The following is a 21,874-nucleotide window of genomic DNA, read 5'->3' on the forward strand; positions in this document are numbered from 1 at the left end:
AAACTCAGAATCGTGTTTCCCTGAGTCAGGCTTACAGCATCCACATTCCATTTATTGACTCCAGGACTGAGAGAAACATTGTTTCTGGTTTTCCCAACCACCCTGCAAGAAAGATTATATTATACCCATTTTATAGGTGAGAAAGCTAAGCCTCAGAAATCTCATTACTCCTTAGAGTTGTGGTTTCAAATTGGACTGCACTGGGAGTAGCAGGGTGGGGGCAATGTCTGGCCAGGAGAACCCGGCCCCACATTCCTTTCAGTCTGAGCAATGCCTATTATATCTACTGACTTCTTGGACAAAAGCTTGCATGACTAAAATGAAATTTCAGAAAGCTCAGTATCAGCTACGACCCAATACCCCAGGGCAGGGCACAAGATCACCTCAATCTGTTGCTATCATCAATACCCACCAACTGGCAAATATACACTGAGTATCGAGTTACCTACAAACACCAGAACTTTAGTATGTATTTTCCTTTCATCTGTTATAAGAAGTCATCTCTTACAGCCCCCAGTTTGCAGAAAAGCCAAACCTCAGGGACATGAAGTTCTTGCTCATGGTCAAAGTCAGCAAGAGACAGAGCCGAGGTTGGCAACTTGAAGGTTTGCCCAAGACTGTGTGTGACAGACAGAACAATGGCCTCCCCCTAAAACATCTACATGCTAATCCCTGCAACCAGTGATTATTTTAGGTTACATGAAGAAAGGGACCTTGCAGATGTGATTTTGTTAAGGACCTTGCGACGAGATCATCCTGGAGTATTGGGGTGGGCCTGATGTCATCACAAGAGTCCACAACAGGGTCAGAGAAGGAGATGTGATGATGGAAGCAGAGTCAGGGAGAGATTGGAAGATGTTACATTGCTGGCTTTGAACTTGGAAATTATCCTGGGTGATCTAGGTGAGCTCAATGCAATCACTAGATCCTTATAAGAGGAAGGCAGGGAAGTCAGAGAAAGAGATGTCAAGATGAAAGCACAGCATAGTGTAGGAGGTCAGCGTAAGGTGGGCCCATGGACCCAGGAATGTGGGCAGCCTCTAGAAGCTAGAAAAGACAAGGAGATGGACTTTTCCCTAGAGCCTCTAGAAGGAACACAGCTCTGCCAACACCTTGATTTTAGCCCGCAAAACCCGTTTGTACATCTGACCTCCAGAACCATAAGGTACTGTGGACTATTTTAAGCCACTGAATTTGTAGAAATCATTATAGCAGCAACAGGAGACTGTTGTTTCCTACACCAGTCACCCTCTTGACCCCTAAACTATGATACTCTGCTTGCTTTTTATTGTTACTGAAAAATTTTTAAGTCTGGGGAGACAAATTCTTGTTCTTCCAGCCAGAGTGAGATGCTGGAAGGGCTCAGTACCAAATGTCTTTGGTGAAAAGAAGTGGGGCTGAATGGGCTCAGCAGCTTTAGGTGCAGGCACAGCTGGGGTAAGAGGTTGAAATTCATATTTCGGCCCCATGGATAGAATCGTTTCTAACCCCAGTCCTGTCATCCAGGGAGCAGATAGCAGGGAGAACTCCACAGGACCACAGCTGTCTCCACGGGTCACTTGCAGGCTGTCTGGGGTCTTCACCCAGCTCCCTAGAGCCCCAGGCCAGCAAGCGCCTCACTACCTTGTCGTCTGGGACCCCCCCCCCCCCCCCCCCCGGCAAAGGGAACTTAGCATCAGGCCTTAATGGGGCGATGAGTTGGAGGCGTCAGAAACACTTTGATGGCTTGTTAGAAGGACTAGGCTGGTCCCATAAGGACAGAAGGAGCCACAGCCGGAGACAGAGAAATAGGTCCTTGGGGGATTGGTGGTGCCTCTATGGGCTCCCAGGGGACTAGGTGGCCTGACCGCCACTGGCCCCCATGCCTCTTAAAGCCCATTACTTACTGCCTTTGGCTTGGGACCTGGGAGCAGAGCGTTTCATCTGTACAGATTGGACCCTGCGGATCAATGGCTTGGCTGCTGGGCTTTTCCTGCTCCCCTCTCCTCCACCGACCCACCTTCCTTAAATAGAAGTGGGCGCCAGATCCACAACAGGTCCTTGGCAGCTGTCAATCAAGGGCCATGAAATATTCATCTTGTTTAATATTCTTCGGGGACCTGCCCAAAGCCTGGTGGGGGCAGAGTTGTCTTCATCAACTTGTAAAGGCTGGAGGAAGGGGAGGGGAGAGGAGAATGGGGGCCGAGAGGAGAGATCTGGTAGAAGTTAGCGAAAAGCCATGAGAGCCTCTTCTCCAAAGACGCTGATCCGACCAGCATTTCTACAGCACCCATCATGCACCAGAAGCTGCTGAACACACTTGCACCCACTATTTGGGTGCTTCCCAAACTTCTGCTGGCTCTAGACCACCTTCCCATTCTCACAATATTCAGGCGCCACCGGGACTATTAATCATGTAACAGTTTTCTTTAAATTGACTTGAACATTTTTTTCCTTCAGTCTCACTTAAAGCAATATAATCTGTGAAATCACAATGCTGATGAAATGCTCCCCCCACCCCCAAAAATACATGAGGAGGAGGGTGCAGTTAGGACTTGAACATGTCTTGTGGGGAGAATGATCCAACCCCCAACAATCATCGAGTTCTGCACAGTCTAATTCCAAGTAACTAGGAATAAATAAATAAATATTTTAAACACCCTAGATATGTGTTCCACCTTTCGGGCTATCCTGGGCTATCTCACTTCCTCCTCACAATGCCTCTGAGAAGGCAGAGAGGAAGCTTAGAGAGGCGATGTGACTTGTCTAAGGTGATACAGCAAGTGGTGGAAAATCCTGGGCTCAATTCCATGCATCTGAACTATAAGCATAAAAATGCTTTACTTCCCCGTTTGTACTGGGGACATTCAGTAAAATGGATACCTAGGACTTTCACTTTCTGCTTTGCCTTCTTTAGTAAATTGTGCCTTTTCTTTATTTCTCTATAAAACTATACAAGTTTTGAAAAGAAGGGCTGTTTCGACATCACTATTCCACAGTCCCAGTGCTCACTGCCCATTTCTTGGATGAATATAAAAGCAGACAAGAAACCTGGATGCCCACTTTACTTGTCTTTCTTACCCAGTCCTTCATTGGGCCTATCATTGTTTTAGTTTGCCAAGGATGCCATAGCTAGGATGCTATAACAAATGCTACACCCTGACTGGTTTAAACAATAGCAATTCATTGGCCCACAGTTTTAGAGGCTAGAAGTCCAAAATCAAGGTACCGGCAGACCATGCTTTTTCCCAAGTCTATAGTGTTTTGGCAGTGGCTTCTTGCCATCCATCTCAGCCTCTGTCACATGGCAATCTGTCCTATTCTGTCTCCTCCTGTGGCTTCTGCTTCCATGCCCAAATTTCCTATGCTTTTAAGGACTCTGGTTATATTGGACTAAGGCTGATGCTGATTCTCTTTGGCCTCATTTGACAGGCTCTTTGGAGATCCCATTTACAAATGAGTCCACACCCACAGGAAGGAGGGGAGTACAGTTAGGACTTGAACATGTCCTGTGGGGAGTATGATTCAAAATCCGCAACAATCATCGAGTTCTGAATAGTGTAATTCCTAATAGCTAGCACCCATTCTCCCCAGCCTCAGCCAGTACCACCTGTCACCTGGATGCCTAAGACAGCCTCCTGAGGATGACCCTGCCTCCACTTTTGTCCCCTACCTCAGTGCATTTTCCCTACGAAGGCCAGACTAACTTCAAAAGTAAGTCATGTCACAGTACCCCTCAGCTTTAAATATTTAAGTGCTGCCTCATCCCATTTAGAACAAAATTCAACCTCCCTCCTGACTCACCTGCTCATCTGTTGTCCACATATCCCTCAATCACCATTCACCAGATGTGTGTTCTCCTTTCTATCTTTCAAACATGACTTAGGGGCTTTGTACTGGCCATCCCACCATGCCTGGAATGCTTTTCTCCCAGGTCACCCCACAGCTGGCTTCCTCACTCCCCTCCCAATATTCCAGATTCCAGTCCCAGCTTCGCAGGTCACTCTTGCACTGGCCTTGGACAGTTTTTCTCTCTTTAGGCCTCAGTTTCATCCCCTGTAAAAGGTCCATGTGTTAGTCCAGGTCCTGCAAGAAACTGATGCTAAGACAGAATTAAACATGCAAGGATTTCATTGGGGAAATGCCTGAGAAGGGAAATAAGGAGGGAGCCTGAGCAGGCTAGGAGAGTCATCAGACCTTGAGTGAAGAGGAGGAGGGAGAGAAGGTTGGGTAGTCTAAGAAAGGGCCCTAAAGCCCTGAGGCAGTCCTTCAACCACCATCAGCTATCAGAAGAACCCATGTCTTTCAGGAAGTAGCCCCTCTTATTCCTCTGTGCTCCATCATTGGCTCGGGGCTCCCCTGAGAGGTGCAGCCTCTCTCAGCCCCACTGCTGGAACTGCAGGTAGTAGGTACATGACACTTCCTACTGCAGGTCTGCAAGACACAAATTCATGGCTTCCATAGACCCTGAGGGTCAACTGGGAAGAGCCCAATTCCCCATGGATAGGCTAAGTACCTGGGAGCACTAGCCTCACATCCCTTCCCCTCTGTAGTACAGGGATGGCAATGCTAACTGGCCTACCTTTCTGAGCTACGTTATAAAGCCAAGGTGCTATTCTTGCCTGGATGTGTAGGGATCCTGGTTTCATCTTTGTGTCTCCCCAATGCCTGGTCCAGCGGAGGCCATTCAGAGACAGTTCTGCACTGTGGTTAAGATGGGGGTTTTAGAGTCAGCCTAACTGGCTCAAATCTCAAGCTCACCATTTCACCCAGGGGTGAGCCCGGGCAGGCGGCGGCTTGTCCCTGTGCCTCCATCTCCTCAACAGTGAAGTGGGGAGAGTTATGGTGTCCTGAGTCTTCAACGAAACGATGGCCATGGGGTCTTAGCATTATTTCAAGCATCAGTGCACTATCAATGACTGTTCCACGATGCTAAGCAGGAGTGGGAAGTACCAGGCAGACAATCCCAGGTTTCAAGGTTATCTTGAGTATTGCAGCGGTGTACATATGTTGTCTAGCTCCCTCCCTCACTCGTAACCCCTTCCCAGAAAAAAATAAAAGGTAGCCTCACAGACCCTGCATCCTTCCCTTCAACTAAACAGACTGGAGGTCCTGAATTTAGATTTTCTGACCGCTAAAGCAGTTCTTTCCCCAGAACTCCTGGCCCACACGTGGCAACTCTGCCTCTGGGGCCAGGGCCGAAGGTCAATCTGACCCCATGTGATTGCTTGCCGACACTTCCGCCCTGCCGCCTGGCCCCCCACCCACTAACCCTTTGCAGATCTCTCGAATAAGCGGGGCTCTGTTAGGCCGGGACCTTCAGGTGCCACCACCCCAGCTGCTGAGCCTGCCAGCCCTCGAGGCAGGTGGGCCTGAGCACCGGAAAGCGCCAGCACTTCCTCCAGCTTGATGGGGTCAGGGGATGGCAGCTAATTGGAGGATGCTGACATGATGCCTGTCTCCGGCTTCCTGCTGCCTTGCCTAGGGAGGTCACTGTGGGCGGGTGAGACCCCACCACCACCCACCCCCAGCCACTGCAATGTAGAGAGGAGTTCATTCTCAATTGTAGGGTGTTCTCCTGCCAACTACAGAAAGTGCCCATAATGTATGGCTCCTTGCTTTGACCCAGATTTCCCATGTTGAACCTTGAGAAAGGATGGAAGAGCTGTGATAACCACTCTAATAACAGGCCCCAACTTTTCAGTATCCACCGTGTGATTGTTACTTTAGATACAGTGTAATCAGAGCAGACTAGCCACTGTAACAAGCAACTCCCTTGTTACAAAGACTCTGTGGCTTAACTGAGGGTCAACAGGGAGGTGCTCTGCTGCATCAGGGACCCAGGATCCTTCTCTCTTGTGGCTTTGCCATCGTCCAGGGCAGGGGTTCTCACCTTTGGGCATGTGTCAGGATCACCTGGTGAGCTTGTGAAAACAGACTGCTAGGCCCCAGCCCTGGAGTTACTGAGTCAGCATGTCTGAGGTGGGGCCTGAGAATTTGCATTTCTAACAAATTCCCAGAAAAAGCTGATGCCGCTTGTGCAGGGAGGGACACACTTTGAGAATCACAGCTCTAGGGCGTAAGAGTCCTCACTGAACATTCTGCATCCGGGTTTCAAGAGACAGAAAAGTATGGAGGTGGTGAGGAGACTTTAGAGGCAAGGTCCACATTCCACTAACCAGAACTTTATTGCATGACCCACACCTAATTGCCTGGGAGGCTGGGAAATGTAGTCTAGGTGTGTGCTCAGGGAGAGACAGAGAAGCAAGGCCTTTGGTAAACACTAGCACGTTCTCTGCTACAGACACCCCATCTCAAATAATTCCCACGACACCCAATAAGAGAAATGGTATTTTTATCTGCATTTGACAGAAGAGAAAACAGGCTTGGCAAAGTGATGTTGATAGCTCAAGGCTACACAGCAGCTAGTAAAAGACAGAGCTGGGACTCAAAACCAGGACCGTCTGCCTCTAAAGCTTGGGTTCCTCAAGAGGGGCCACCTGAGTCTGTTCACAAGTCTCTGATGCGTTCTCACTCTAACCCCATGACCAAAGCACTGTATGTACACTTAACAGACGGGCAGCGCAAGCAGAGTGAAGAAGTGCCTGAGCGAGCTCAAACAGTCAGTTTGTGCCAGAACCAGGGTCCACACCTTAACTGACAAAGCCCTTGGCAGGTTTGGCCTGGCCCGCAGGGATGAAGGAATTGCACGATGGAGGATTTGGGGGACTCAACATCTGCCACCTCCTGGAGGCAGCTGGTGGTGGGGTTTACCCCATAGAACAGGGGAAGTCACTCCCCACCGGGGCCCTGTTAGCAACTGGCAGGTGGAGCTCAGGGTAGGCAGGGCTTAGATCAAGGATGGCCAGGATTCCAAGGGGCCAGGCCAGGGGCTCATGAGGAGGGGATAAAACAATCTCAGAAGAGAGAGCCTGGATGGGTCCTGAGGATGGTGGCCAGTTTTAGCAGATTGAGTAAAAGTGGAAACTTGTGGGATAGATGTGGTGATACCTCTGTGTGGATGGGAAAACTGAGGCTTAGTGAAGTCAGATCTGAGGTCAAGCTCACACAGTGTGAACTGTGGGAAATGACTTCTGCAGCCAGCTGTTTCATCCTGCCGAGGTGGTCAACTGCTTTCCACCGTTCATGCAGATCACAGTACTTGCAGTTCTCGGGAATCACAAGGTATGGATGTGCACATGGGTGGGAGAGGTGGGGAGAGTTGGTGGATGAGACTGCTGGAGGAGAGGAAGCCCAGGACGTGAGCAGTGTGGTGTGGTGGATGTTGGAATCACCAAGGCTTACCTGAGGAAGGGCACGGAAGTAAGTACAAGTGAGTCCATGGAGGGTATGACAGGGACCAAAAGGTGTCTCAGGGAGGCTGGAGCAATGGCAAGGGCTTCAAAGGGGAAGACTTTGGGAGAATACAAGGACAAGATCCTGTGTTCCATTAGGAAGTGGGCAGGGGAGGAAAAACCATCATCATTTGAAAGTGGCAGGGAAAGTGGAGGCCAAAGAAGGGAACTGGATTTCAGGTAATGCAAGAGAGTGAAAGGCACTTTCAGAAGAGAGGTTGAGGCGAAGGGGGTGGTGGGGAGTGGCGGTATGAACTGATGATAGATCAGGTGTCCAGGGGCAGGTGGGAGGACTTCAGGAATTGGGAGCTTGTGATGTGGCAGCATCCAGGTGATCAAAGATGGGTTTGAGAGTCTTGCATTTCTTGTATGTAAAGACGTGGCCTCATGTCTGGAATGTACTGGTTGCTTGATAAATGGTTCCTCTAATCGCCGTGTATCATGTTTCCCAGATAGGCAACACAGCAAGCTGGAAACATGCAGCCACTGGGCCCCGACCTGATTCAAAGCCTCTCCTGCTACTTATTCAGCTTTGGAACATTGGGCTAGTGACCCCATCTCTCTGGGCCTCAGTCTCCCCATTTGTAAAGTGTGACCCACAATCACATGCACTCCTAGAATTGCTGGGAGGTTCGCGGGTTGGTTTTTTCTGGCTCTTCCCAAAATAGACCCCTCACCTCTGAGCAGTCACAGCAAGTATTCACTGCAACCTGACTTGTTGTCTGACCTCAGGGAAGCTGCTTTTCCTCTCTGGGCCTCGTTTTCCCAATTTTGTGAACTAGGAGGATGACCAAACCACCAAACCCTCAAGTCACTGCACTGACTTAAAAGGTATCGGACAGAAACACCATTATCTACAGGAGCTATACTGTCTATACGGTAGCCATTAGCTCATGTGGCTACTGAGCTTGAAATGTGCTAGCTTAAACTGAGATGTGCTATGACAGTAAAACACACCAGATTTCAAAGACTGAGTCCCAAAGGAGGATGCAAAATATGTCATTCATATTTTCATGTTGATTTCATGTTAAAATGATAATATTTTAGATATCCTGGCTTAAATAAAATACAACTACATTATTAAAATTAATTTCACATTTCATTTACTTTTTTTAAATGTGGTTACTAGCAAATTTAAAATTACATATGTGATGCATGTTGTGTTTTTAAGCAACGGGACTATCTTAGAGCAAGAAAAAACTAAGGGCCCCTTTGGCCCACTGTCTGTTTTTATATTGCCTATGAGCTAAGAGGGGCTTTGACATTGTAAAACAGTTGAGAAACGAATTTCAAAGAGAAAAAATATTTCATTACATGTGAAAATTATCTGAAATTCAAGTTCCAGTGTGCATCAAGGATGTACTGGAACCTGGCACTCCCCTTCATCTGCATCTTATCTATGGTTGCTTCTGCATTGTAACAGCAGAGGTGAGAAGTCTGCAGAGCTGAACATAGTGACAATCTGAACCTTTAGAGAAAAAGTTTGCTGACCCTGTTCAAAAGTATTATGTTCAGCCTTTACTGTGTACCTGACCCATCTGAGAAACCCAAAAAGTGTGGCTCCATTGGCTTGGCTCCCAACTACGGATCTGTAGGTCTGGGGTTGGGCCCAGGAATCTGCATCTTAATAAGGAGCTGTTGGAATTGATGATGCCCTTTCGCTGAGCCAGGTGAGATGCTAAGCCCTTTATATACACCATTTCATCTAATCCTGGGACATTCCCATTATACAGAGGAGGAGACTGAGGCTCTGAGAGGCGAGGGGCTTGGCCTAACATGGGGGAAGCTGGTGTGCAGAGGAATGTGCCCACTCACCCCAGCCTGGCCTTTGTGCTGGGCTGGAAGGTCTTCCTGTCTTTCTCTGGTTGTATTTTCCCTGGATCCTGTGGGCCGAGCTGCATCCCAGGGGGCCGCCCGCAAAGGGCTGTGTGTGGCGTCCTGGGGGGAGGAGGGGGCCAGAGCTGGCTCCAGGCGGAGCTGTGATTTAATAAGCAGACACTTAAGGCCCTGATGCTGGGCTCGGCCCACGCGGGACAGGCCTCTCCGCTAATTGTCCATTGGTTGCCGCCGTCCTGCTGGCGTCTCCGGGCTCATTAAGACGGGAAAGGGGGGCTTGGGGGGGGGAGGTCTGGGAAGAGCTGCCTCTAGCTCCAGCAGCTTCAGAGATTTTTATCACATTGGACAGCACAGTTGCACTCATTCCTCCAAAGGAGGATCAAAACCAAGGCCAGGCCAGGCCAGCCCCAGGCATCACACTTCAGGCTTGATTTAAAAAGGGCATGGGATCTGGGTTAAATCCAGGCTCCAGCTGTGTGGTCATAAGCAAGAGATTCAAATTCTCTAGACTTCAGTTTCCTCATCTCCAAAAGGTTGATAATCTCTCCCTTCTGGAGGCAATACAAGGTTGTGAGGGAAAGCCTGGTCTCCAGAGCCAGGCAACCCACTACTGATGAGCTGTGGGACTTAACAAGTGACTGAACCTCCCTGTGCCTCAGTTTCCTCATCTCTAAAATCATAATAGTATCCCCCTAACAGTGTTGTTCTGGAGATTAAATGAGTAACTCATTTAATCTCCAGATTAAATGCCAACTGTAGTTGGCGCCATATGCATTTGCTCCTATTGCTACCTCAGACTGTTGTAAGATAAAAAAAAAATAAGGCTGAATGTGGAAAAGTGCCTTGCACACATTAGTGACCCAATAAAGAAGGGTGTTTGCAGTTATTGCCATTTCTTTTGGGGTGGTCAGATGTGGCAGAGATGGGTGGGCTACTCTCCAATCCCACTGAGCGCCTCTTGGGAGCACATCTCCCAGCCTCCCTTGCAGGTGGGGTCACTGGTTTCTTGGCCAATAAACATGAGTGGCAGTTGCAGTGGTGTGTACCACTTCCATGTCCTGCCCTCACAGAAACTTCTCTCTCATAATCACCTTGCACCTTTTCCCCATTCCCCAACTGCCTCTGACTGGAGAGGAATAAAAGGAGGCAGAGGAGGAGAGGAAGGTGAGGAGGCTAAGGAAACAAAAGGAGCCAGAGCCCAAGATGGAAGGTTCCTAGAGTCTTGCAGGATCTGGGGAGCAGGGCCCTCCCCACCCTGGCCACCAGCCTGCACTGAAATGAAAAAGAGACAAAGTTGTCTTGAGTCAAGACACAGACATTTTAGAATGTTTGTTGATGTTGCATTAACTACTCCTCCTCCCTAAAAGGGAGGTCCAGACTGGGAGGAAAGGACAATCATTAGTTTCTATGGACAGCTGTTACCATATTCTAAGAAAAGCATCAGGCCACAAAAATGGCAGCTGCTAAAGAATTAGTTAACTTGTCCCTCGTGTGAGATTTCTGAGCTGCAGTTTCTTCCCTTGGAAAGAGATGAGCCGCTCCAAGGGTTTCCCTGGGTTTGCACCTGTGATATGCCCAGAGGAGTGCCCAGTACACAGCAGGTGCTCAGTACCTGCTGTTCCATCTTTTGCAAGGCACTCTGCAAAGCTCTTCCCATCTTCAGGGTAGCTTCTGTCTTCAGAGTGGCTCAAGGTCCAACCCCCAGACACTTTTCTGCATCAAAGATGTTACCTCAGGCCAGGGGAATCCTGGTCCCCAGAAAAGAATTGGGTGATGAGGTATGGGAAGGACATCCCAGACGTTTTTCCTAGGAATCCATCATAACCCGGCAATCCTTGGTGGAACTGGATGGGATGCAACAGAGTCTAGTGTTAAGGGAACACATGCTGCCTTCTTTCAGGAATGCCTTTCTTGCCACTTTTCAAATGTTGGCTCCCTGCTGCCCTTCAGGCATCAGAATGATCTCACCACCTCTAGGAGGCCCTCTTTGACCTCCCAACCAAAGTAGATTTCCCAGTTAGACTCTCTTACAGGTTGAGTCCTTTTCTTTTAGCATTTCTTGCAATTTAAAGTTTTATATTTGTTTGATAACTTGTTTATTGCCTCTCTCTCTCTCTAGAATGTAAGCACCTGGAAGGGATGAACTGTTATTGTACAATGTATTTTATCTGCAGTGATTCACTGTTTTATCTGTAATGTCTAGGACAGTGACTAACGGTTGAATAAATGAATACAGACCAAACTTTGACACTTGCTAGCTGAATGACGTTGAGTAATGAGTTATTTAACCTTTGTCAGTTAGTTTATAAAATAAAGACAAAATACCTTATTATTGGAAATTGTGATTGATTTGGTGCTTTGCACACAGTTAGGACTCAAAAAATGGTAGTGTCTGTTGTTGTTGTTGTTCTTGTTAGCTGTTTTGGGTTATATTTACCTAAAGCAGACCCCAAGACAAGGACAGTTTATCTGTGAGGTTATCCTGGAAAACGCCAGTGGGTAGGTAGAGGCGTGTGAGAGCAAGAGAAGGGAAACCAATTGAAAGTACCTATAGTGAAGCCTAAGTGTCCTTCCCTTGAGTATGGGCTGGATTTAGTGACTGACTCCTAATGAACGGAATAAAGCAAAAGCAATGGTGTGTAACTGGAGACCATCTTGGTCTCTGTCTCTCTTGAATCACCTGCCCAGGGGGAAGCCAGGGGCCACATCACGAGGATGCTCAAGCAGCCCCACAGAGAGGCCTCCTACCAACAGCCATGGGGATGAGTTGTGAAGCAGGACTTTTAACCCTAGGCAACTCTTCAGATGGCGGCCACCTTGGCCAACATCTTGACCACGATATCATGAGATAATAATTGTGAGATAATAAATATTTGTTGTTTACAGCCCTTAAATTTGGAGATGATATGTTATGTAGCAACAGATAGTGCAGTAAGCTGTTGCTGTGAGCCACTGGGAGGCAATCCTATGGGGAACTCGGGGAGACTGTACCGATCACAACTTCAGAGTTATGCCACTAGAAGGGTGAAGATGCCAGGCTATCTATCCTCCAACTGCCATCTGTCCTTGGTAGAGGGCTGATCCTGGGATATGAACTCTGAAGCATTTTGAGTCTGCCCCTCACTTAGGCCGAGAGGAAGCCCTCAGGCAGAGAGCCTTGGGTTGCTTGCAGTTGGTGCCGTAGGCACGCACTGGAACAGTGAATGCCAGGGAGTTGTTATAGGACACCAAAAGATTATGCTACAATGGCATAAGTCCTAGATTTTCCATATGTTCTCAGATTTCATCCTCTCCCATAAAGGTGAGCCATTAAAAGGACGTAACTAAAGTGGCTTAATTTGTATATCTTTTAAAGATGTTTCTTTAAAATAAATCCATAAACAACCAGAAAAATTTATGCTTGAGGAAGGTCTGTTTAGTTTTTTTTCCCCTTTAATAAACTTACTGATTAGTGCCATAAAAGCAAAATACAGACTAGCACCTTATTCTGACATCAAACATAACAGTACAATTAAGCAATAGGGTCTCAGAAAATGTCATTTTTATATTACCTCATAAAATATCTAATATCGAACTTTGTAAATTACATAGATGCCTTTGAACAAACCTCAAGTTCTTTTTAATAAATAAAATGTTCAAAATTATTTCCTGGAAGTGAATTTTAGACATTAATAACTGTTTCAAATGAAATTCTGCTTCTTAGCGATAAGCAAATGTAATTGCTACAAACTAAAACAGTCTGTAAGGCTTACCTGCTCCAGAAAGGAAACGAAATATTGAGCTAATGTCGCCATCAAGATATATAACCTGCTACTCTTTGAATAAACTAAATTCCATCCCTAAACACAGAGAGCTCAGAAATTCAGACCCAAGGACATAAATATAAGGTATTTCCTGGAATTAGTTTCATATGTTTTATACATTGCAGTTATCAATTGATCTGACACAATATCTTAGCCAGTTTAAAAATTACACATTGTGCATCAGAAAAATACACATTTTCATGACATCTGATATTCTGTATTATAAAAAGCATACACTTACTTGTTTTAAGTGAAAAATCAATATTTCTATATGGTAAACACACACGCACACACACAATAGTTCCAATGATAAGAAGTCTCCATTCCATTTCTTACACCAGGGGTCAGTATTTTCTGGCCCGCGGGCCAGTTGTGGCCCCACCACCTGTTTTCACAAGGCCGCAGGCTGAGAAACTTTCACATTTTTAAACGGTGAAAAAGTTCAAAAGAAAAAGAATATTTTGTGGTATGTGAAAATTACACAACCTTCAAATTTCAATGTCCATAAATAAAGTTTGATTGGAACACAACCATGCCCATTCATTAACGTCTTTTGTCCGTGGCACTTTCACAATAGAACAACAAAGCTGAGCAGTTGCGACAGAGGCTGTATGACCTGCAAAGCCTAAAATATTTACCATCTGACCCTTTACCAAAAACATTGGCTGACCCCTGCCCTACACCATCCCCATTACCATTCTTAAGAATTAAAAAGGGAAGATTTTTTAGGGTCTCGGAGTACTTGAAAGGGTAAACAGCAGTATTGGCTTTATCCACCATTCACTGCTCCAGGGTCTCCTTGAAAGCTGTATCAGCCTAAAGAAAACAGGAATGGCCATCAGGTGAACTCTATCCAAGGAGACCCCCCAACCTGAGTCATTCACGAATAGGCAAGCACAAACGGTTCTTGTTTTCTTTTCCCCCAGAGTTGATTTGTCTGGGTGAGTGAGCTACATAGACTGCCTTCACTAGTCTACTTTATTTTAACCTCGGGGGAGACACAGATATGAGTAAGCAAAGAGATCAAACACTGGGTTAGTCAGTAGGAAGTAGGATGGGCAGCTTGTAAAATGTAAGTCCTTTGGCCTTCACTGTTTATTACCATCACTTTTCCAAGTTCGCTAGATCTAGTTTGGCCTTGGTTTACCTGAGGTCACTTTAAAAACACATTGTGTGGGACAACAAAACCCGACCAAAACCCGACCACATTGTGATAGAGGCTGTTATCTCCTACACACATACACATACACGGAAAGAGAGAGAGAGAAGTACATGCACTCAATATTTTTTTTGAGGATCTACTAAGTGGTACTGGGAGTGTAGCAAAGAAGAAAAAAGATGAAAATCCCTGCTTACATTTTAATAGGGAAGAGCGACAATAAACAAAATATATAGTATGTTAGATGGTACTAATTGCTAACAGGGAAATAAAGACAAGAGAGGGACGTATGCAATGGTGAGATAAGGAAGGGGTGACATTAATAATAGAGCTGTCAGAAGATTTCGTGGAGGGGAAATTTAAGAAAAGGTTCAAAGGAAATGAGAATCGATAAAGGTGTCTCAGGGAAGAGCATCTCAGACAAAGGAAGGGCACGGGTAAATTTCCTGGTGCAGGAATGTCCCTGGAAGGTTTGAGGGGGCAGCAGGGAGGCCAGTGTGGCCACAGTAGAGACAGCATACACAAATGAGAGAAGTAGATGAAGTCTGAGGCACTTGGCTTTTACTGTGAGTGACAAGGGGAGCCATTGCAGGGTCTGGAACAGAAAAACAGATGTGATTTTAGGTTTTAAAAGAGTAATTCTGGTCTCTGTGTTGAGAACAGACCAAAGCGGAATGCAGGTGGAAACAGAAACATTAGTTAAGAGAGTACTAGAAAATTCAGTGGGAAAATGGTGGTGACTTGATGAGATGACAGTAGTGGAAAGGATAAGCAGCATATTTTGAACCCACGTCAGCTAGATAGCTAGATGGATACACAGAAAAGTAGATGAATGGGTAATGGATGGGTGGATGGATGAGAAATAGATGGTGGATGGACAAAAGGATAGATGGAAGGATATATAAAAATATATATATATGAAGATATTAAATCTGGGAGAGGACCAATGAGATTTTTACATTAATCTAGAAAGAACAGACACATTGCATCATCCCTCATGAAATTTAGCATTTAGAGTGACTTATTCCCCACACAGACAGAAATCCTGGAGGTAGATATCTTCATACCCAATATATGGAGGAGGAAACGGATATTCAGAGAAGTTGCCACCCACCCAAGATCAAACAGCTAGTAAGTGGCAGTGCCACGTATCCAAAATTCTATCTCATGTCTCATTTTCAGTCCAAATGCTGAAAATTGGGAAAAATGTTCCCCACATCCAAATAAAAATATGGGAAAGTGGAAGGAAACATTAACCAAAAAGGAGCACTAAAAAGTAATAATAATACCAGCCAGTTTCGTTGTATATAAAAGGAATAGGGGTGGGCCAAGATGGCTTAGCAGGCAGACTTCTCACCTGCCATGCCAGAGACCTGGGTTCAATCCCCGGTGCCTGCCCATGAAAATAAAAAAAAAAAAAAATAGAATAGGAGAGAGGAAAGGCACTAATAAAGAAAGTCACTTGAAAGGACACAAATAAAGATATTTCTGTGTAAGATGACTTGGAATGACAGAGCGGAGACTGCGCATCCACAGGCGCCATGCCCTTTCCCCAAGGCTGCAATTATTTATCCGCTGGAGCTCTTGTTTTCCCCATGCTGCAAAGTGGAATGCGCAAACACTCTCACTTCAAAGAGAAAAATCCTCGTAAATATCATTTTACTGCAGGCCTAGAAGAATCGCGCTAACAGACTCTGAAGGAGGGGCAGAGTGTAGGGACCCCAGGCATGTCTGTGATTAGAAGGGAAAGCAGTCACTGGCCTCTTACTATACATTAGAGGACAACTTCGAATGAACCCGACTGAGCACATGCCTGTAGCAGCTAAGAGCCTGGCACAACCTAAATTCAGATCCCACATATGCTTCTTTTTAAGCGAGACAAGTCTCTCAAGTCCTCTGAAACTTGGCTTCTTCATCAGGAAAATGGAAGTGGTTTAGTAGCAACCATCACAAGGGATCACTGTGAGGATTGTTAAAACTTACTAAACGTCAAGTGGTTAGCACAGGTACCCAACATATAAACCCTTATTAGAGTTTAGCTATTATTGCCTTTGGATATCTCTTGTATGTGTGGAGGTGAGTTTTATTTTCATGCCACACCCTTGCAGTAGAAAATGGGTGGTATCATTTCATATATAAGGACATTCCAGATGTAAACCATCAGGTAAGAGATAGGTCCCCAGATTTAAAATGGGAACTTGAAAGCAAGCCTTAGAAAGCAGGTTGACACTGTTGACTGGAGACCCCAGAGTTGTCCCTACTCCTTTATTCCTGTCTGCCTCCCATTGCAGAGGCTGGAAATCCATATTCTCAGGTTGCCTGCTTCCCTTGCAGCTATGGGGCTAGTGGGCTAGTCCTGGTGGAGGGCACAGATATGTAAGTCTATTTATGGAGTGGGGGATATTTGGAAATGTCTCTGCTTGAAAAAAGAGACTAGCACGACCTACCCCCTACCCATTTCCACCTTCTGCCTTCTGGAATGCAGGAAGCGACTCTGAAGGGAAGCAAATGAATCACAGAAATTCCCAAGAGAATTCCATTGGTTTACTGAGCCAAGCCAAGCCAAGTCAAGCTAAGCCATGCAGTCAGGTTTCCTAGTAAGTGAAGTCATTTGCATTCCTAGCTAATACAAGCAGATAAGAGAGAGAAATTCTGCCTTTCCTCAGGCCTAGCTTCTGGGGATCTCAACTTCAATCAGCCGAGATGTATTTGAGGGTACCTCTGGCTCAATGAAAAAAAAGTTGCTCTCTGCTACATCAAGAGCCAGGAGATAGAAAGAAAGAAACCATGAAGGCGCTTCAAACCAAAAATGAACATAATTTAGCTTTTGAGACAAATTACCTATCTCTATCTCTTCTCTAGGCCTTATCAGTTTATTTCCCTGGTGTCATCTTTGGACCTTTGGTGAGGTGGCTTTTGATGGCCTGGCCTGGTCTCCAAATTGCTACAGTCCAGAAGGAGAATTCTGAGTCTGCTTAGGTAAGCTCATTGAAAGGAAATGGTTATCTTGGGGTAAAGAAATTGATGGCTGTAAGATATTTTTCCTCCCCTGGCACTTGGTGTAGTGGAGAATGACTTTTATTCAGGGACCTGATAGGTCCCTAACAGCTACAACAGAATTTTCCAAATAATTTATCTCCTTAAATGGTTCAGCCACAACAGAAAGCTCCCAGATCCGTGGGCATCCCAATTCTATTAACATTGCTTATTCACCCAGTTCAATTTCACCAAAAGCTAGAGATTGTAATCATTCTAGGGGAGGTTCTTCATATGATAGCACAAATGTCGCCTGCCATTACTGTCCATAATCATTCACTGGCAATGTATGGGCTGACTGATTCATTCATTCATTCCATGAACATTTACTGAGCAACTATGGTAGGCCAGATTCTGCTTGAGATAGAAAGGAGATGTGAGAATGACAACAAGTGACACATTTTCCTTAGAAAGAACACCACGTTCTGGCTTCTATACGTCTCCTCTACTAAACTTTCCTCAGAATTCATCTGGGAAACTTCCTCCCAAGCTTCTCATTCAACAATTTATCACTTTGCTCCAAGAGAATCTGGTTGCAATTGCTCAAAAAGTTTTGCTAAGTCACTTGGCAAATGCATTTTTAAAAATATCTTGGCAAATATACAACTTTCATTGGAGAATTCTACATGACTTCATTATATTTTGTCGGAGAGCAAGAGTGTATGGAATGCGTTATATCACAAAACCTTACAGTAGCTTTTGGGGACCCAAGACATATGCTTTGCTTAGGACATTTAAGACCACACTACCACCTGGTGGTGACGTTGTACCTGAAGCCATTGAACAAAGATGGCTGAGTTACCCTAAACCTAAATTTTGGGTGATATTTATGAATTGGAAAGATAGATTTTTCTTTTTCATATATGAAGCTAACAGGGCCAAAGAGCTTATGTAGGACCACATCTCAAAGATCCTATGGCAATTTAGATCAATACTTTCCAATTATGATCTCCAGCTGCCATATTTATGGTGAATGATAACTGTTCACTGTTGTGGAGTGTTTTTCAAATGGATGACTAGAAATATGCCTTACCATTGCCTCCATTCCACAGCTGAGAACACTGAAGCTCAGAGAGGTTAAGAAACTGCCCAGGGCACATAATAATGTAGGGAAGCCAGACTTCAAACACATATTTTCTGACGCTATAACATACATTCCATATTATAACTCCCATTACCATTTAAAGTTAGTGGTCAGCAGCATGTGTCAATGTGACATCACAGCACGCCAGTACGAACACAAGAAAATAGGATAAAGAAGCAAATTGGGAGCATCTCCATCACTGTGAACACATGGACTCTATGTTGGTTAAGCACTCATGGGATTAGATGGCCCCTGCCTTAGGTCAGTACAGATTCTCTACAAGCAGAGCGTGAGACAAAGATTCAGGTAGAAGTGATTTATTGAGAACAACCGTGCCAGTGTAGGGGAAGCAAGGCAGGGTAGTAGAGGAAGTCAAGGAAGGAGATAGTTTCAGGTGAGTCTAGGCTCAGCCTGATCCCAAGAGAATTCTGGAGCATTAATTGCCCTGCAGAATCTGTAGCATCAAGGAAGGAGGAAGGGAGGAAGGGAGGAAGGGAGGAAGGAAGGAAGGAAGGAGGTGGGAAGGAAGGAGGTGGGAAGGAAGGAAGGAGGAAGGAAGGAAGGAGGTGGGAAGGAAGGAAGGACGGAGGTGGGAGGGAAGGAAGGAAGGAAGGAAGGAAGGAAGGAAGGACGGAGGTGGGAGGGAAGGAAGGAAGAAGGAAGAAAACCTATCAAACTCCCTCTCTCTTAGGGTCTGAAGTCTTCTGCACCTGTTATGGGTGGAGGGTAGGGCCACTGAGGAAGGCTAGTTCTCAGGTCATAACCACAGCAGCAATCTACTGTGGAGCACTTGCCATGTGCTAGAGCCCTGATTAAGCAGCCTACACCTCAAGTAGGAGTGAGCAACTTCACCTCCCTGAGCCTCGTTGGACTCCTCTGCACAATAAGGACATCCACTTCAGTGTCACTCTTGTTGGGTAGGTATCTCATTTACTATGTCTTCATCAGTATACAACATCGATGAGAAGGACATTATTTTTAGGCCCAATTTAAAGATGAAAACACTGAAGCAAGGAGAGGACATATCAGCTGTCCAAAGTCACACACACAGATATTAAATACCAGAGACTAATTTGACCCTGTCCTCCAAAATCTTTATTTTTCCCTGCTGTACCTGCTCCATATGAAAGCAGACCACAAAAGAAAAGAAGGGAGTTTCTATGGATAAGAAACAAGCCCACTGCACCTAAGGCCATTTTGCACCCTGGTTCTGGGAGCTCTAACGGTGAGCAGAACATCTTTGTGTCTGCAGACCCCCAGGAGTGAAATCTTCCATGTTCAAGAGTCTGTGGTTCACCCAAGGTCAGAGCCATTGTGCATGATTAATGGTTGATCTCTTCGTGAAAGCCCTACACAAAAGCTCCAAACCGAGTTAGCCGTAATTTCATACTCCTCCCAGTCCATTTAGAAGAGCAGGGTTTTATTTCCTCTCCACACAGCCAAGAATCAGAATCTTCAGCTCTGGAAAAGAGCTTTTAAATCCCTGACTCACAGACTGTTTTCCCAGGGCCCATATCAGACATCACGAGTGTGTCTGGCCCCAAAGGTGAGAATGAAAAGAAAGGTTATAATAAAGAAAGGGAGACTTTACTGTTCAGCACCCACAAAGCATCATTCTATGCCTGTTATATGAATTAACTCCCTCGGGTCTCAAAACTAATATTCAGTGATGATTCCCATTTTACCGACAAGGAAACTGAGATACATGGAGGATAAGCGACTTAGGTTACTCAGCTCGTAAGTGGGGAGCCAGGATTTGAACCCTAGCAGATTAGTATCAGTGCTGGGTCATAAAGAGGGCCTTTGTAGCTTTATTTTTGAGGATAGGCTCCAAATTTTCCCTGCAGTCATCAGTCAAACCAACCTGTCTTAATCTGGTTGAAAACTGAGTATAAAAATTGTTTCATCTCAAAAAACCACACACATGCACACCATACCAATACCAGAGATGTCAGCCCTTCAGTAGCTCATGTCACACTGACACAGGTTAGAAAGGGAAGGAGGAAGGGGAAAGTGACCCTAAAATCCATAACAAAAAGGTCCTTTTGGTGGGCCCACACCCAGCCTCTGCACACCTAGCCCTCACTCGGGTTGGCACCTGAAAAGAACCAATGAAAAATATAGCTCATCAATCCCTTATTAGCATAGCCAGAGGGGAAAGGGCCCCTTCAAGTCCTTATAATGTAAGGATCCTAATCTCAGAGGGTTTCTCCTCCTTTGGAGAACTCCCGCACTCATCTTCCTTTGAGCATGTATTTTCACTACACACTAAAGTTTTGAGCTGTACACATCGGCTAGTCTTTGGAGTCTTGGCTGTACACACTGACTAGTCCTTGAGTTCTTTCCTGCAGTTGAGTCAAGAACCTTCATGGCATCAGTCCCTGGTGGAGGTCTTGACTTCTCCAAGAATTCTGAGGGCTCTCCAGCATTGAGCTTATTAAACATTTTGGCTGTCATTCTGACTAGTCCTTGAATTCTTTTCTGTGACTGAATCAAGAACCCTCCTGGCGCCAGCCCTTGGTTGATGTCTCAGTTCCTCAGAGAACTCCCAGGGCTGTCCAGCTTCAACATCACTGACCTCTCAACCTCTATGACACACACAAACCAAATCCTGGGTCTCAGCCACACCCATTCACTTTCCGTATCACTGATATACTGATAAGAAGAGGAGAGACCCAGGTGGGAAAAAAGGCCATAGGAAGATGGAAGAGACAGAGGTTGCAATGATGCATCTGCAAGCAGGGACACCAAGGATTGCCAGCAAACACAAGAAGTTAGAAGAAGCAAGGGAGTATTCTGTCCTACAGGTTTCCAAGGGAGCCTGGCTCTGCCAACCCCTGATTTCAGACTTTTAGCCTCCAGAACTGTGAGAGAATGCATTGCTATTGTTTTAAGCCACCTTTTTAATGGTGCTTTGTAACAGCAACCCTAGGAAACTAAGACACTCTTTGTGACCCAGGTTGAGCATTCCCCCCAACATATACTTTATGAACAGATGAAGCAAAATGTTAAATCCAAGATCACTAATTATCATCCTATGGTCCAGATGTAACCTTAAAAGAGAGTAAGTTTGGCCATATGGAGCTTTTAAAATTTGAATTAGATGCCCATATTTTTAAAAGTCAGAGATTTCACATAAAATTTTGGAGCTCTGGTGGCTCTTGTAAAGCCAGAAGATTCAGCAACCCTGGACCTGCCACCCTGCATGGGGTTCACTGGAACTGGGCAGTGGCTGTTGTCCCTTCACAGGTGACCCAGCTCTTCAGATGGCTTTGACCCCTGCCCCCATCCACCTCTTTCATTGATCACATCTGGCTGACTCCTATAGGCTTTCAACATTTTATCCCTGCTCTAAAGAATATTCTCCAAAATAGGAGTTTGGGAAACAGAGAAAGGGCAGCCTTTGGGATGTCTTCTGAATCATACTCTCCATTCTGATGCCTGCTTGCCATTCATATTATACAATTAATCAGACCATAGGCTTCAAAAGCATATTGATAGGGAAAGTCATATCTCATTCATTCATTTATTTCACAAACATGTATGGAGCACCTGAAATGTTGCCTCATTGGCATAAATCTGGGGGAAAGTGGAAGAAGGAACTCCCTTCCAGCCCTTTATC

General features: G+C 45.6%; 1 long non-coding RNA gene across 3 annotated transcripts in view; it reads right to left on the minus strand.

The window, feature by feature from the left end:
• LOC143682268 (uncharacterized) overlaps positions 1-21,874 on the minus strand; it is a 157,334-nt gene that overhangs the window by 107,534 nt on the left and 27,926 nt on the right. The gene's annotated exons all lie outside the window — the stretch shown is intronic.

Source organism: Tamandua tetradactyla, chromosome 5 (assembly GCF_023851605.1).
Source record: "Tamandua tetradactyla isolate mTamTet1 chromosome 5, mTamTet1.pri, whole genome shotgun sequence".
Classification (NCBI taxonomy): Eukaryota; Metazoa; Chordata; class Mammalia; order Pilosa; family Myrmecophagidae; genus Tamandua; species Tamandua tetradactyla.